The sequence below is a fragment of the Typopeltis vanoorti genome, chromosome 10 (genome assembly GCF_054136105.1).
Source record: "Typopeltis vanoorti isolate ZY-2024b chromosome 10, IOZ_Tvanoo_1.0, whole genome shotgun sequence".
Classification (NCBI taxonomy): domain Eukaryota; kingdom Metazoa; phylum Arthropoda; class Arachnida; order Uropygi; family Thelyphonidae; genus Typopeltis; species Typopeltis vanoorti.
The window spans coordinates 90,875,576-90,894,085 of NC_143558.1; the positions used below are offsets into that span (position 1 = coordinate 90,875,576).

General features: G+C 35.2%; 1 protein-coding gene across 3 annotated transcripts in view; it reads left to right on the forward strand.

The window, feature by feature from the left end:
- The first annotated feature begins 14,867 nt into the window (after positions 1–14,867).
- Positions 14,868–18,510, forward strand: part of Fancl (E3 ubiquitin-protein ligase Fancl) — a 305,279-nt gene continuing 301,636 nt past the window's right edge. For 2 of the 3 annotated variants that reach the window (XM_090399196.1, XM_090399198.1), the window contains exon 1: positions 14,868–14,994. The gene's annotated coding sequence lies outside the window, so the exon portion shown is untranslated. Of the gene's footprint in view, positions 14,995–15,502; positions 15,597–18,510 lie in introns of those variants that run through there. The other variant, XM_090399197.1, reaches the window with a different exon arrangement.

Consider the following 18,510-nt stretch of genomic DNA (forward strand, 5'->3'; position numbering starts at 1 on the left):
GTGGCGAAAATTTTTTTTTGGGGGGGGGGGCGGCCAAAATGAAAGTGAATAAAATGAAGATGTGGATTTATAATAATAATAATAATAATAATAATAATAATAATAATAATAATAATAATAATATTGCGTAAGATCGCAGTTTTTAAAATAAGTTGACCAGTGACTTATTATGCCCATGATACTGTTTCTATTTCCGACAATCCGTCGACTAATGATACTCGCGTAATGCTCTTCGGTAATCAAAGCTATGTGAGTCATTCTGCGCTTACTTTCTTTCCCTCTCGCCTCTCCTCTCTATTCCTTGCATATGCAACAATGGAGTCTGCGATAAAACTGCATTTAAAAGTTCATTATGCGATATTATATTTCCATCTTGTGCTTGTTAACTTACTATGAATCGAATTTCCCACTGTTAGCTGGTGTTAAATTCTGAAAGAGAAGAATTATAATATAATAGTATCTCATTCAGAGTTTAATATAATCTTCCATTCCCAGGGCCAATTTTGTTCATCAGAATAAATGTTAAAATATTACCTACTGTTGTGTGTCACTGTTTTGTATAATATATTGTAATATATTTGTAAAAACCTGTAGTTGTTAGTTGTATTAATCATGCTAATTCTTAATATTGAGTATGCATACATTGTGAGCTAAACACGGGAACTTGGAACTTAATCCGATTATATGAATTACTGCCTAAGGCAAGACACGTGTACTGGAAAGCGAGTCATATACGAAGTAATTGAAATTTTCACTCGAGTCCTTCTCTTAGAGTAACGGCTGTTGATACTGTAATCTCCAAAACGTTTCACTTGGTTTTGAGCGTGTATTAAGGAAAGTTGATTTTGCTCAGTGTTAGTGACTGTTACAGTGATAAGATTTTTTTTTATGTAAATTAGTAGTTAGTACAGTGTTTCAACCTCCATTAATTACTAAATAATACCATACTAATAATAATATTTTATTGTAGGGTTTAAAACAATTTTAATATTCAAATAGATTACAATGTCCAATAAAAGAAAAAACTATCAGGTGCAGAATATCGAAAACGGAAACTGAAAAAAGAATGATATTCAAAAACATAGCGGGACTTTACTTAAATATCTAAAAACTGAATCAGCTGATGTAGGACAGGAGGAAATAAATAAATGTACCGAAACCAATGATTCTGAGCTCATGACAAGTACTTCTAACTCGGATCCCACTAACATAGACATTGCAAGGAATCTCGAAAATGAGACTGATATGACAATTTTCGAATCTAGAGATATAAGTGAAGAACTTGATAGGTACACTGATCCAGCTAGATGGCATCCTTCTTTAAGCGATGCCGAAAGACTGGAAATCGTAAAAAAGGGCCGCCAGAGAAACCAAACAGCGATTTCATTTTTCCGCGCAGCACTAATGGTAGGAAATTTTCATTAAATTTTTACACCAGGGAACTAAGCAATGGAGAACATATTAATCGATCATGGTTAGTGTATTCAAAAGAAAAAGATTCTGTATTTTGTTTCTACTGTAAGTTGTTTTCCTGTAATATAATGTCATTCACTACTCATAGGTATAATGATTGGGGTCATTTGTATGTGTATCTTAATGAACACGAGAAATCCAAAAACCATTTGGAGTTCCATAAAAAGTGTATTGAATTATCGTCCAGGCTTAAATTAGAACAGACAATTGATTCTATGCAGCAAAAATTATTAAATTCAGAAATGCGGCACTGGAGGAGCATAATAGAATGCCTGATTGCTGTTGTCCAGTTCTTGGATCAACAATGCTTACCATTTCGTGGAACATCTGATAATTTATATGACCCAAATAATGGAAATTTTTTACAGCTTGTTGAACTGATTGCCAGATTTGACAGTGCTATGTCTCTACATTTGCTTAATATCTGCTCAACATTATCTTGGGAAAAATATTCAAAATGAATCGATTGCTCTCTTCTCTGGAACCATAAAAAACAAGTAATTTCTATGGTTGAGAAAGCTAAATATTACAGCATAGTTGCAAACTGTACTCTCGATGTAAGCCACATTGAACAATTAACATTAATTGTAAGATTTGTTAATACGGATCCAACTGATATCAACATTCATGAACATTTTCTTGGTTTCATTCCTGTAGAAGCCACTACAGGCTCATCGTTAACCGAATGTATCGTACGAAAATTATCAGACATGAATATTCCAATCGCAAACATGCGTGGCCAGGGTAATGACAATGGATCGAACATTAAAGGAAAGCATTCAGGAGTTCAACAACGCATTAGGGACTTGAACCCAAGAGCTTTTTATATCCCTTGCTGTTCTCATTCTCTCAACTTGGTGGTCAATGATGCCGCAATGTCATTTAGAGAATAGATTTAATTTTTGAAACGGTTCAGAAATTGTATGTGTTTTTCTCAGCGTCAACGCTGCGTTGGGGACTCCTTAAGACACAATTACAACCGTAACCCCCAAGCCATTAAGTACAACTCGCTGGGAATCTAGAATCGACGCTATTTGTCCTTTAAGATACTATATTGAGGAGTTTTATTATGTACTGATAGAAATTGCTGATGATGAGTCAGTAGACAAAATGGCGAGACACGAAGCTGAAACCCTTGTTCTAAAACTTAGAGACTTTAAATTTTTATGTTGTCTGGTTATATGGCACTATGTTTTAAATGAAATTAATGTTGCAAGTAAACTGTTGCAAAATATTAAGATGAAATTGTCTAGCGCCATAACAATATTGGGTAATGTTCTCAAAACTCTTAAGAATCTGAAATGATAAACCATTTCAAAATTTTCTTGTCGATGTTACAACATTAGCTGAGAAAGTCGAAGCTGATGCTGATTTGCAACCAACATTCGAAAGTACCAGATTGCGTCAGCCGAAAAAGCAGCATGAGATGAACCTATTCTAGATCCCAAAACAAAATTCAAAGTTGAGTTTTTCTTTTTTATTATTGATGTCGCAACTAATTCTATTGAAGAAAGGTTCGAGCAATTGGAACATCACAGTTCACATTTTTCACTTTTATATAACATCTCTAAATTAAAATCTGAGACGACAAATGAGCTCTTAGACAATTGTAAAAACCTAGAAGCCGTTTTAACACATGAAGAAAATAGAGACATCGATGCAATTGAGCTATGTGATGAACTGAAAGTAGTGTCCAAATTAGTACCAGAAAATATGCCGCCAATTGAAGTTTTTCGTTTTATTGTTCAAAATAACTTTGCTCTGAATGTCGCTGTCGCCTTAGAATATTACTAACATTGCCTGTGACGGTTGCAAGTGGTGAGCGGAGTTTCTCAAAACTGAATCTTATTAAAACTTACTTACTTACTTACGCTCAACAATGGCCGAAACTAGATTGAAAGGTCTTGCCATGATTTCAATTGAACATGAAATCGGCCAGAAATTAGACTATGCAGACCTAATTTCTGATTTTGCAAATATGAAAGCAAGAAAAGTGTATTTTTAATCAGTAGATACTAAAAACAATATAAATTCTAATTAAAATAATTAGAAAATAGTGCTAAAACTATGACGTGTACATTCTATAGTTAAGTGTAACTCAACAGTTCACCATTGTACAAGTGAAGATCATTCCATATATGTAAGTAATAAATTATTACTACATTTCATTTAATTGTCAATTGATGAAGTCGATGGGTTATTTTATATATATGCAGTATTTTAATCACGTTATCAGTGCATTATTATTAATGTTACTATATTTAAAATTAATGATCATGAAGCCAATGTTGAACATAATCGTTTTCAAAATTCCAAAAGTTAATTTGAGGTTCGTTCTGGGGCGGCAAGTAATGGATTGAATGGGGTGACCAAAATTCTAGAGCCGGCACTGAACGCAATAATATTGATATACGTTATATTTCTCTTTTGTTTTTATACTTCAAGTGATAATCAATGGTATCACTTGAATGGTATCACTTCAAGTGATAATCAATGGTATCCAATCAAGAGATTTATTTATATGTGATTACCAAAAATGAATTCTTATTTGTAAAGTGTTAGTAACAGTAACTATAGCATTTTATTTAATAAAATCACTTTAGAGACGATGAGACAATTTTACATGAAAAAAAAAAAAAAAATTCACTGTCCGGTGAACATTTACCCAGAAAAAACTTACTCCTTTACAGGTTAACATTTACAAAAAATTGCTTTAAGGAAATACTTATGATAACAGCTGCCACACCTTATTTCCTTCCTCCTACATGTCTTGTGTTCTTCTAGGTGGATCTATAGCCGAGCGATGATGTTCTAGAAAAGATTTGACCTAGGGACTTGCATTAAATTCATTCAAGAGTTTCCCATTTATACATATTGTCGTTAAATCCGAAATATGCTTTATAGTGAGAGAAGATCTCTTCGTCGTTATGATATTATTCATTACACTAAGAGCTCGTTCGGCTTCAGAGCTACAAACTGCAATTGTTGCCAAAATCACTTTGGATTTTTCCACCGTGCTGGGAATTTCGTTACTTTCCAGTCAAAGTCATTTCCACTAAATCTCTAAAATCATTAATTTTAATTTCATATTTCAAAATAAAATTTAAAGATTTATTCTATTTTCTCCTTTTAACCATGGACAGTAACTTCTTCCACATTCCATGTTTCAGGATAACATACATTTAAAATGCTTTTCAGTTCTTCATCTTTCAAATCCTCAAAATTTTCATTTTTAAGTTTAAAATTACTTTGCTGTATTAATCTATCCTTTGAAAACATTATAAGAGAGTTTAGTTATTTGTGAAATTTGATTTTGCTTTCAATTGCTATTCCTTCAAATTCTTTTGATTTTAACATAGACTGACCATAAGTACTGTTTTGAACGGGACGGTACCCGTTTTTTCATATTTCCCGGCCGTCCCGTCATTTTAATAAAAATGTCAATTTTGTCCCTTTTTTAATAAAACCTATAAATATACTTTCATATTGGTGAAACATAAATTATTATTCATAACCTATAATCGTATATCGATATCATGGATACCAATAATTTGTATAACCATGGAGTCGCATTGTTCGATACTAAACATCTGCACTGATTTATTCAGAGAAAATAATAAATACATGTTGGCCAAGTTTGCGCGTGTCAGACACGGCGTCTGTTCTGCTGTAGCGTTAGTTTTTGTATGCTAACCGGTGGCTTTGTTATTCAATGCCGGTGGTTTAAATTTCGTATTTTTTAAAGTTTTAAGATTTATTTTTAAAAGCTTTAAGTCTATACTTGCAATGTCAAAGAGGCTAAACTGCAGTTTTAATTACGATCTCTAGAAAGAATTCAAATTTATTAAACTGGACAAGCTGTGTAGTGATGGAACAAAAGTGGTATGCCAGCATTGTAATGTCCATTTTCCCGCTGCTCATGGAGACCGAAGCGACATCAACATCTACATAACCAGAAACATAAGGATGCTTAAAACACTCCGGCTTCAGTTACGAAAATAAAATAAAAATAAAAATAAAAAAAAACAGCTCGTTTGTGGTGAGATGTGATGGTGACAGTGAAAGTGATAAAATTGCTGCAAGTGAAGCTCTTGTTGCTTATCATTCTGTGGGTCACGGCCAAAGTTTTCGCGCAAATGACAGCTTGTCGACATTGATCAATAAAATTTATGAACCAAAATTTTCTTCAACATATACCAAATCAGAAGCAATAATTACCAACGTTTTATCACCAAACATATTGGGCAAAATAAAACTTTTTTATAGTCTTACTTTTTCATGAATACAGAATAATACATAACCCCCGTCCCATTTTTGCCATCCCAATGTCCCCGTTGTTGTCTCAAGGAAATATGGTCAGCCTATTTTAACATGGTATCAATTTTAGATTCATAAGAACCCACAGAATTTTTAAAATCATTAATTGCATTAATTGTTCGCATGATTAAGGAGAAGTGGCAGCCCATATATAAGCACTGTGACTCTGCAGCACCCCCAAGGAAAAAATGAAAAATTTAAATTTTGTTTGTGTTTATAAATAATAACAATGCTTACAACATTATATAAATGCAATACAACATGTTAAAGGTTACAGCTTATGTTTTGACATTGATTGAATAGTTGACTCTGTAGAACAATCGGAAGGACCATTGTACATTGCGCCCTTCGATTGAAATAGGCCTAAGTTCGATTCTCGTCGCGACGGGAGGAATCTTTATGTAGACGATTTTCAATCGAAGGTGTGTTAGCCGATCTCATGCAGTGGAAGCAGGGTTTTTTCTCCTGGAAACTCGGGTGTTTCATCCCGCATAGAGACAAATCGGCCCTTCAGAACACACGCAATTTACAGACAAAAAATACTAGTTGTGTGGAGGTGGGCGATAGATGGCGTTCATGGAGATGATTAGTAGTAGAGGTTCGGTGTATTGGTAAAGACAGTTGTATAATAGTAGGTGTCCTCCCGCGATGAGTCTTCGGACTCCTTGGAGGTATCACGAATAATAATAATAATAATAATTGGAATTGTTCGATTAATGCTTTAGATTACGCAACAAATGCACTGCGCTCTAACACCGATATTCGTTTGCGCTTGTCACTGCACGTTACGTCATTCCCACACTGCCCAAACGGCAGTGTATCTTTAGTATGCTTACGCACGTTATTTCTGTGAGATATGAAACGTTTGTTATTGGTGCGTGTGCCTGGTGAACTATTTTTTGTCAATCTTATTTTATTTTGTTAAAATAACATATAATTATTTATTTATTATAGATACAAGGCTGAATTATGACGAGTGTCACTGTTGGAAACATGAAAAGAATTATATTTTTTCAATTATCGTTACACGAAACAAATGCTGTGATCTAACGCTGATATTCGTTTGCGCTTGTCATTGCTTTTGATACGAAACTTTTATTATCGGTGTTTGTTTGTGGTGAGGATGAAATATTTTTAATAAAGCAATTTTTAATATGTAAATTTATTTATTAATAAATTCGTTACTGATTAGGAAAAAAAAGTTTTTTGTGGGTAATCTCCGCACAGCAAGAGCCGTTAGTAAACTGCAAGCTGCCCATCGTAGTCTAAACACACTGCCGATCTTTAAAATGTCGATACCAAGGTCTTTTGCAATAGTATTTAATTCTTGTTGATTTTTTGGTGATTGATGATAAAAAGCATATAGTTTATCCATAAATGTTTCAAAATGATATATTTCTTTAATGTTTTTTTTATCGAAACATCTAATGCTAATTGTACACAATGAGCTACGCAATGCCAAAGCACACTGTTTGGAAATTTTTGTAGAAGTTTGATTGTAACACCTGATTTGTTTCATAACATTACACTAGCTGTATCAGAACAAAATGCAATGAGATGATTTTTTAAATAGTTATCAGAAAAATCCATATGAATTTAAAGTACAATTACAGTAGCATGTATACATTCTGCAGTGGTATTTTATAGATCTACAAGATCTACAAAAATCATACATGGTTCAGTGAGCTCAACTTGTATGTGAATAACTAAAACACTTATTTTCGATAATGTTGTCGATTCGTCTGCTATTAGGCCTGTGTAGCTCAGTGGAAGTGGCGCTTGCGTCTCTGCGCTTGGTCGCTCGAAGTCAGACTTAAGTTCAACTGGTCACCGACTGGAGGAACTTTTTCTAAGCCCTTCTTCGGCCGATTCCCGAGTTAGTCGATTTCTGGCACGGGCAAGCGGGTTTTCCCTCCGGGAAACTGGGGAGTTTCATTCCATAAACTCAAAAAAATCGACCGTAGTACCCACATTATTTCAGACAGTAACATATCTTGTTAGGGTTAGGTACCAAGAGATGGCAGCACTTGTCTGCCAGCCTCTTCATCGGTGGCTGCTGTAATTAGTGATAGACATGAGCCAGCTATCTCTCATTGGCTACCGGTGGAGATTGTATTGCCCACTCAATCTCCAAAAGCTAGATAGGGTATAAAGGTCTCGCCTACTCCCTATAAGGGAATAATAATAAAAAAAGGCGTTAGCTGATTTTTTTTTTTTTCGTCTGCTATTATAGAAATTTTGCAATTTTTTTTCTATTATTTTGGAGAATATTTCTAATTTTAGTTGTTTAGAAATATATTCAACTATTCTAATTCCTGATAATCTAGAATGCAATGCTAATCGTAGATCAATACCATTTTTAATTTGCAGTTCTATTAAATCTCATAAATCAGACTGTGGTCGGTTTCTCTTCACCAAACTCTAAACAATATTTAGCATTTTTGAAGTTATCAAAATTTCAATTTCATTTAGTTTGTCAATTAACTCTGGCAATATAGGTTTGCTAATTCTTCATTTATTTTTATGATTTTATTATGAGCAAATGATTCATTATGTTTGAATAACGTTTTACACAGATATGCGATTCTTGAGTCTGTAGTGTTTCCATTCGGTTTTATTTTCATTTCTACCCATTCCTTTGATAGGTGGCAACTTTTTTCTCCTTTAACATCTACGTTTTTCTATTTTGAGCAAACATGACATGCTAATTAACAATTTTTAACTTCTAACTACTTATACTGTGTTTTAAAATGCGATGCTTGCTTCTCGTTACAGCAATCAGGTAAATGGTTTTCATTTTCTCCTCCAACTAGTTGCATGTTCATTGAATCAATGTGCGTATTACCTTCAACTTCATTTTCGCGTTCGACTTAGCCACCAAAGTTTGGGTCGATTGGTAGAGCCTTTGCTTCTAATGGTACCAAAAAGTTAATAAGTTTGAATGTGGTTAGTAGTTGGAAGGGGCTCAATCGTTCGATGCTGTTGGCACACTCTCCCTGGACGCGTGTTTGAACTCCTTGGCGGTGGCACATAATAATAATAATGCTTTATTTCCAACTGTAGTAGATTTAGCAGAATCAATTTTCGTTATTTTTTCTTTCAAAAAAGTTTCATAAATTTCACTGTCTTTTCATGTTTCACGGGAAAAATAATTTTACAGCATCATCATCATCATTATAATCATGCCTAAATTGAATTCTCGTCGCGAAGGGAGGAATCTTTATGTGGACTTTTTCTATCGAAGGTGAGTTAGCCGATCTCATACTGAGGTAGCAGGGTTTTCTCTCCCGGAAACGCGGGTTTTTCATCCCGCATACAACATTTCCTCAAGGGCTCACTTTAGTGAGTACGGGCATGGCAAACTCGAGGTACCAGATGCTGGACCATGCCTTACTTCATGTAATATATATCTGTTATATTATTTTGTAGATTGGTTCCTCCTCTTCTTTCTTTGCTTCTTTCTCCTCTCCTTGCTCCTTCCCCCCGATGCTAGTAGAGTATTCGATGGCTAGGGGTGAGTCTTTCCTATCTTGCTAAGTCATTTCGTCTTATGCTGCCACCGAAGGAGGCAAGCTAGCCTCAATAGGTGCCGGTCCCAAGCCCGGATAAATGCGAGGGTTGATGTCAGGAAAGGCATCCGGTCGGAAAGAACTTTAATGCCAGCTGAAACTAGGATAAGAGTCAAAGAGAAAATTATATACGGGCTAGGGCCCGTATATAATTTTAATGTGTGTGTGTGTGTGTGTGTGTGTGTGTGTGTGTGTGTGTGTGTGTGTGTGTGTGTGTGTGTGTGTGTGTGTGTGTGTGTGTGTGTGTGTGTGTGTGTGTGTGTGTGTGAAATGATTACTATGGTTACTAATTATATGAAGAGCCAAAGGCTTCAATTCGGCGGCATGAACTAATTTAAGTTATAAGGGATATTACCGAAACCAAGACTTCCTTCGTGCGGTCAAGCGCAGTGGTGTGCAAATGCCACATCCAATGAGCTTCACAGGCTCCTTTATCGATACATTAGTATATTTAAATATTTTTATGACCCATGGGTTCTGCGAGTACAGACAGAACTATACGAATGCGTTTAAGCATAGTGTGATTGAGTACGCAAAAAAGAATGGCAATAGATGAGCGGAGCGGCAATTTGGGCATCTGCCTACAGAAACAAATGGAACGAACTTGGTGGAAACAAGAGCAGCAATTAATAGAAGACAATTCCAATAAACACAATATGAATACTTGTGATGGGCATGATGTTTAGGGCCTCCCTCGATGAGTCTAAGGACTCCTTGGAGTCTCTCGTAATAATAATAATAATAATAATAATAATAATAATAATAATAATAATAATAATAATAATAATAATAATAATAATAATATTTGCAGAAAACTGAAAAATAACCAGAAATTAAAATGAATTAAAACTTGGATAATGGATTAAAGAAAACCAGGTTGCTGAGCATCCAGAAAAGTGATTATTCAACAAGCAAAATTATTGGCAACTGAAAGAAAGAAAGGAATATAATGGATTTTACAGGGTGTCCATAACGGTGCTTTAGATTTATGAAGATAAATGATTTATGCATCCGTACAAACACGTAAATATCGCAAAAAATGCCAGATGAATTACAGTAAAATTATTGAGTTTCATAGATTCATCATAAATGCAAGAAAACGAGACAATTTTGAACTTTCACAGATAGCTAATATGGATGAAGTGCTTTTGAATTTTAATGCGTCCTCGAACAAGACTGTTGACTCCAAATGGAAAAAAAATATTATTGTTAAAACTTCTGGTCACGAAAAAACCCACTCTAATATTGATTTGTTGTGCTGCTCGGATGGAACAAAATTACTACCTTTTTAACGAAAAAAAAAATACCCAAAGAAAAATTCACATTCATCCAAAAGGATGAATGAATAAGAAAGGGATACAGTTATGGAAAAAGAAAGTGTGTGGTCCGGACGTCCTGGCAGTTTAATCCAGACACCTGCTTTGTTAGTATGGGATCAGCTTAGATGCCAGAAATTCAAAGCTGTTGAGAATGAACCTCGCAAAATGAACACAAAAATAGCTGCAACCCCAGAAGGACTCACCTCTGTGCTTCAAATTTAGATATATCTATAAACAAACAATTTAAATGATTTATGAAGGGAAAATGGGTCAAATGGATGCAATCTTCAAATTTTGAGGAAACATCAACAGATAGAAGAAAGAAGGCCACAATTTCTGAGGTGTGCAAATAGTAAAGAGATCATGGAATGAAACCGGAAATTATTATAAAATCTTTTCAAAAGTGTGGCATTAGTAATTCTCTTGACGGTACAGAGAATGACATATTTCAAGATAGCAATAATTCGTTTTCTAATGAAGAACCAAGTTGATGATTTTTAAGAATAATTGTTTTTTTTTTTGTTTGTTTTTTTATCGAATAAACGGATAATACATGTATTAAAATTTAAAATAAAATAAAATTAATATTTACATGTAAAATTTGATGCATAATTCCTGCGTCTAATCTTGCGAATACTTTTTTCCCCAAAAATTCGACATGAAAAATGTAATGCATTTAATACAACATTGCGTCTTATAAGGTGAAAAATACGATATATTTAATAATTTTTGCAGAACATCCACATTGCATTGTATTTCAAATTACAGTAACCCCATTTTACGACGCTCTGCTCATACGACGCTTCTCATTTATGTGCAGTGCCAATCATAGGCGTAGATAGGCAGGGGCAGAGGGGGGAATCCTCCCCAGGGGCATTTTGAACCTTTTTGAACTTTTGCAGTTAATTCAAAAATACACTCTAGAGAACTCATTGTATTGTAATACTTCTGCGAATTTTCCTCACAACTGCTGTAAGTGTTGCTAGTTGTGAGAGGAGTTTTTCTAAATAAAATTGATTAAGAATTACCTACTTTACTATGAAATAGACTTCGCCATGTCATCGTCGATTTTGATAACAGAAAAGCAAGAAAAATAACATTTTAGAATGTTAAATTAAGTTTTACTTCAAAAATAAACAATATGTTATAATTTATTTCCCTATAGGTCGTTTTGACTCTTTGTGGTATTTTTGGTGTGTATTGAGAGGGGCGTGAAAACCAGGGACCTCCATGAGAGGCAAAAGCTCTAGCTACACTACTTGTGCCCATTTATACTACAGTGCTTTCGCTCAAATGACGCTTTTGGGGATAAGGCACTCCAATGAATCAACTGATGCACAGATTTGTTGAAGTGTTTGTTTACGGTGTTGTGGCTCGCTACAGTTCTTTTCGTTTTGGTGTTTCTCTGTGAATTATACAGTGTTTATAACTATTATTTTATTATATTATCTTTAATAATGGCAGATAAAATTCAAAGTAAGATGCTGTTCCTTCCAGTGAAAAGAAAATGTATTTCCACACGGTACCTTCCGCAATATGGCTGAACGAAAGCCCTTATTAAGCCGCCTCATGAGGTAGGCTGCCTCTTTGCTACACCCTGTCGACGGTACTGCGCTCTTCTGATAAGTAGCCTACATAGCTCAATGAAAGTGGTATTTGTACTCCAAGGCGTTTGCTAGTCCAAAGAAAGTCCTTAATTTTATTCTACTCGCCAACTAAAGGAACTTTCTCTAAGCCTTTCCTCGACATATTCCCTAGTTATTTGGTCTCCGGCAAAGGCAGCGGGCTTTTTCTCCCCAAAACGCGGGTTTTTGGTCCTGTAAACTCAAGAAAATCGACTGTAGAACCCATACGATTTCAAACAATAAATATATAGTGTTAGGATTAGGGAAGAAGAGGCGACACTTGTCAGTAGTCTCTTCATCGGATGTCAGTTACAATTAGTGATAGTTATGGGCTAGAGATCTCTGGCTACTTGTGGAGATTGAACTACATCAGTTTCCAAATGTTAGATAGGGCTAAAAGTCTTTGCTTATTCCCTATAAAAGAATAAAAGGAGTTAGCGTATTCCCCCCCCTTCCGTTATGATTGTTTATCATGTTCCCTTTTAGAGTTTCATGAGGTATGATCGTATTAGTTTTCACTGAAAAACAACTGTCAGTTCTGCAGCAATCAGTTCATAGAAAAGGTTCTCTCCTTTCTGTCTGTCCGAACCTAATGGCGTTCAAGGATACTTGACGAAATATTGCTATTCTAATTATTAAATTTAATTATAAACTGTGTGTGTGTGTGTGTGTGTGTGTGTGTGTGTGTGTGTGTGTGTGTGTGTGTGTGTGTGTGTGTGTGTGTGTGTGTGTGTGTGTGTGTTATTCATATTACTACATATGCAAAAATTTAGAATCGAGTTTGATAGTCTTTCCTACATGCTACTTATATAGGCAAATAGTCCACATTGCTAATATAGCGACTACGATTTAAACCTTCTGGAAAAAATAACCACTAGGTTCCTCGCTCATGGTGAACCCCCTTTACTGTATGAAAAAATAATGGTAGAACGATGATACATTGGAATAGGCCTAACTTCGATTCTCCTCGTGACGGGAGAAATCTTTATATGGACTTTTTCAATCGAAGGTGAGTTAGCCAATCTCATACGAAGGTAGCAGGGTTTTCTCTCCCGGAAACTCGGGTTTTTCATCCCGCATAGAGACAAATCGTCCCTTCAGAACACACGCAATTTACAGACAAAAAGTACTGGTTGTGGTGGGGGCGGTGGATGGCGTTGATGGAGATGATTGGTAGTAGAGGTTCGATGTAGTGGCGGAGATGGTTGAATTGTAGGTGTCCTTCCGCGATGAGTCTTTGGACTCCTTAGAGATGTCACGAATAATAATAATAATAATACGAGGCTTGGAGAGAGCATCGTGGGCTGTGCTTGGCTGTGCGGAGTTATTTTTAGGTCACTGCTGAGACGATAATTATTGCCGAAGATTTGTGTGTGTGTGTGTGTGTGTGTGTGTGTGTGTGTGTGTGTGTGTGTGTGTGTGTGTGTGTGTGTGTGTGTGTGTGTGTGTGTGTGTGTGTGTGTGTGTGTGTGTGTGTGTGTGTGTGTGTGTGTGTGAAATGATTACTATAGTTACTAATTATATGAAGAGCCAAAGCCTTCAATTCGGCGACATGAACTTAATTAAGTTAAGGGATATATTATATTCCATATTGTTTCTTAACCGAATAAGAAACTCAAAGAGTTTCATGCCGAATATAGAAACTATATAAAGTTCGGCGATTCCAAGCGTAAGCAAATACCTGGATAGTTGCAACACTTGACCCATTTGGTAGTGCAAACTGAGGCAACTCATAGTAAGGGTGGAGCAAGCTCCGATCACTATTCTTGGTATTTACCCATAATGTAAAGTTAGCTCCTAGGAGCTGTATTACTGTTCTACATTTTGAGAGTAGGTCACTACCCAGACCGGTTTCAACCTTATGTATTGGTGAAGCGGGCTCTAAAAATAAGACGATCCCGAAAGATCGCCCAACTCAGCGTTGTTCCACTCGATGACAGGCTCTCTCCATCACCGAGAAGAACTTCTCAGCATTGGCTCTACCCAGTGGCAGGCTTACCCCACCACCAAGCAGAGCCATAATCTCAGTGGTAGCCCCCACTCAGAGACAGGTAAAAACCTACCTTCAAGTGGAGCCTCTCAAAGCCAGATCAGCCCCACACTGGTTTCCACCCTCATTGGGGTCTCATTCATTATTTAAGTTAAGGGATATTACATCCCATATTGTTTCTTAACCTCAATAAAGGTTGAAACCGGTCTGAATACCTTCTCTCATAATGTAGAACAGTAATACAGCTCCTAGGAGCTAAGTTCACATTATGGGTAAATACCAAGAATAGTGATCGGACCTTGCTCCACCCTTACTATGAGTTGCCTCAGTTTGCACTACCAAATGGGTCAGGTGTTGCAACTATCCAGGTATTTGCTTACGCTTGGAATCGCCGAACTTTATATAGTTTCTATATTCAGCATGAAACTCTTTGAGTTTCTTATTCGGCTAATTAACAATATGGGATGTAATATCCCTTAACTTAAATAAGATTACTATAGTGTATTATCGTTATAGGCGTTAGCTGATGATTTTGATTAGTGTATTATCGCGTTCTAGATTGAAAGAAAGAGGTAGGGCGCCCTCTGAAAATAACAAATCCTGATATATTATTCAGTTGCCGCGTTATTGAAATCTTTCTGTTCTGATTAGTTATAATGACAGCCACAGAAACGATCTGCATTGATGCCAATGGAATTTAGGTGAGATGGATATCAATCTGATTTCGTTATCAAGGATTACCGTTAAGAGAAAAAAATAAATGGTACCGGTTACGCAGTTATATTCAGCAGTTTTACATTGTTATTTTTTACTTGTAAGTTGGTAGAAACACGGTTTACTAGCCAAAGCAGTAATCACTGTGGAAAATTTAACTATATATTAAATTACTTCGCAATCAAAAAAAAATAATAAATCGTTAACGATACAAACAGAAAACAACAGGACCTCCCAGATGAGTCTTTGACTCCATGAGATCTTGGGATAATAATAATAATAATAAAAGAAACGCAATGCATATTGTCGTCTGCTAGTGCAGATGGGATGTGTTGTCATACCTGTTGGATATATGCTCAGTCTTTCTTTACTGACAGGAAATTAGGATTAAGTTTACTTAAGCGGCGTCTGGCTAAAAGTGAACAAAAATTATTTTTGTTAAATAAGAAATAACAATTTCTAAAAAAGTAACATGCCAAAAGGATTAATAAATTAAAGACTTAATTCTGTATGTTAGTCAAGTAAATATTAGTTTAATATCCAACGTTTCACTGACTAATATCTGTCAGCATTTTCAAAGGATACACTGGTAAGCAATAGAAAGTAACAAAAACTAGGAAACTAACCGACAATTCTAAAAACTATATGAAGTTATCACTGCGTGATACAATGATATAATACTCGTGTCGCAACGTTTTATTTGTTGAGATATTTAATCTAATTTTCATGAAAGTTCATTTATTTTTGGTTAAATGATCTGATTAGAGTTTTCCATATAACTGGTAAGATTAGGCCTTGATTCTTATTTAAGCTACCTGTTGAACGGGCCACTGTAGCAGCTTTTTTAAATGTTCTGGAATGGTAGTTGTCTTCTATGTAGGGCATATTTTATGGTTATATTCAATATTATGGTTGGTAGAGACAAAGTGTGAAGAAAGGCCTGATATATCCTGTCTGTTATTCTTTACATAGCCTATGTGTTCTTTCTTTCTTGTATCAGAACTTCTAGATGTCTGTCTGATGTAATTAATACCGCAAGAACAAGGTATGCTATAAACTCCAGAATATTTGTAGAAAGGATGGCTATCTTTCGGTGATCTTATAAACTTTTGAATGGTCTCAATAGGTTTGAAGGTTATTCTGATATTATATAGTTTTAGAAGAAGAGCCAATTTTCTGGATATGGCACTAACAAATGGAATTTTATAGCGCTGATGTATTGGTTTTCATCTCGTTGTCTTTGCTGTATGTCACTAAAGAGAATCTTGTTGATGATTCTTGTAGGGTAGCCATTTAGAGATAGATCTTTGAATATTATAATTAATTATTCTTGTAGGTTGCCAGGGTCTGTGGTACACTGTATAGCTCTTTTTTTTTTTGAGCATATGGATAACGCTGAATTTCTGGGATATGTGGTGAGACGAGTCGAAATGGAGGTAGCGTCCAGTGTTAGTAGGTTTTCTATATACTGACAGGTTGATGCTATTGTCAGGTTGTTTCTTAATAAGGACGTCTAAGAATAGAAGTTTATTATCTTTTTCTAGTTCCAATGTGAACTTGATGGTGTTGTGGAAGCAATTAATTTTGTTTACATAATCTATTAATTCTTCTTTTTTGTGATTCCAAATGATGAAGATGTCGTCAACGTACCTAAACCATGTTGTTGGTTTAGGGGTAATTTGGGATAAAATTTGAGTTTCTAGATTTTCTAAGAATAGGTCGGCACAAGAAGCAGAGAGAGGGCTACCCATGGCTAATCCAGTGAGTTGTTTGTAGTAGGTTTTTTGCCATGTAAAATAATTTGAAGTTAAGCAATGTTTGAACAACTTGGTGATGTTTGGTTGTTTAGTGGGAACAAGTTTTCTAAGATGTCGATGACTTCTGAAACTGGGATATTTGTGAACAGAGATGTGACATCCAGGCTAGCCATAATATTATCTTCAGAGAAACTGATGTTTTTTAATTTCTCCAAGAAATGTTGGGAGTTCTTGATATAAGAATCCGTGTTGTGAATGTGTTCTTGTAACATTTTGGCTAGATATTTTGATAGTCTGTAAGTAGGGGAATGAATACCATCTACTATTGGATGTAATGGTGTGCCTTCTTTATGGATTTTTGGAACACCATGTAGTCTTGGAGTTAACGGATAGCCCTCTCTCTCCTTCTTGTTCCGACCTATTCTTAGAAAATCTAGAAACTCAAATTTTATCCCAAATTACCCCTAAATCACCCACATGGTTTAGGTATGTTGACGACATCTTCATCATTTGGAATCACAAAAAAGAAGAATTAATAGATTATGTAAACAAAATTAATTGCTTCTACAACACCATCAAGTTCACATTGGAACTAGAAAAAGATAATAAACTTCCATTCTTAGACGTCCTTATTAAGAAACAACCTGACAATAGCATCAACCTGTCAGTATATAGTAAACCTACTAACACTGGACGCTACCTCCATTTCGACTCGTCTCACCACATATCCCAGAAACTCAGCATTATCCATATGCTCAAAAAAAAAAAACTATACAGTGTACCACAGACCCTGGCAACCTACAAGAATAATTAATTAAAATATTCAAAGATCTATCCCTAAATAGCTACCCTACAAGAATCATCAACAAGATTCTCTTTAGTGACATACCGCAAAGACAACGAGGTGAAAACCAATACATCAGCGCTATAACAATTCTATTTGTTAGTGCCATATCCAGAAAATTAGCTCCTCTTCTAAAACCATATAATATCAGAGTAACCTTCAAACCTATTGAGACCATTCAAAAGTTTATAAGATCACCTAAAGATAGCCATCCTTTTTACAAATACTCTGGAGTTTATAGCATACCTTGTTCTTGCGGTATTAATTACATTGGGCAGACATTTAGAAGTTTTGATAAAAGAAAGAAAGAACACATAGGCTATGTAAAGAATAACAGACAGGATATATCAGGCCTTTCTTCACACTTTGTCTCTACCAACCATAATATTGAATAGGATATGAGTAATATTCCCTACATAGAAGCCAACTACCATTCCAGAACATTTAAAGAAGCTGCTACAGTCACCCGTTCAACAGGTAACTTAAATAAGAATCAAGTCCTAATCTTACCAGATATATGGAAAACTCTAATCAGATCATTTAACCAAAAAGAAATGAACTTTCATGAAAATTACATTAAATATCTCAACAAATAAAACGTTGCGACATGCATATTATATCATTGTATCACGCACAGTGATAACTTCATATAATTTTTAGAATTGTCGGTTAGTTTCCTAGTTTTTGTTACTTTCTATTGCTTACCAGTGTATCCTTTAAAAATGCTGACAGATATTAGTCAGTGAAACGTTGGATATTAACCTAATATTTACTTGGCTAACATACAGAATTAAGTCTTTAATTTATTAATACTAGTAGTCAAGAAAAAGGTCATAATAATGCCAAAAGGATATTTGTGTAGAATAGATGCATTTCCTGTAATTGCTTACCTTTAGAATGAC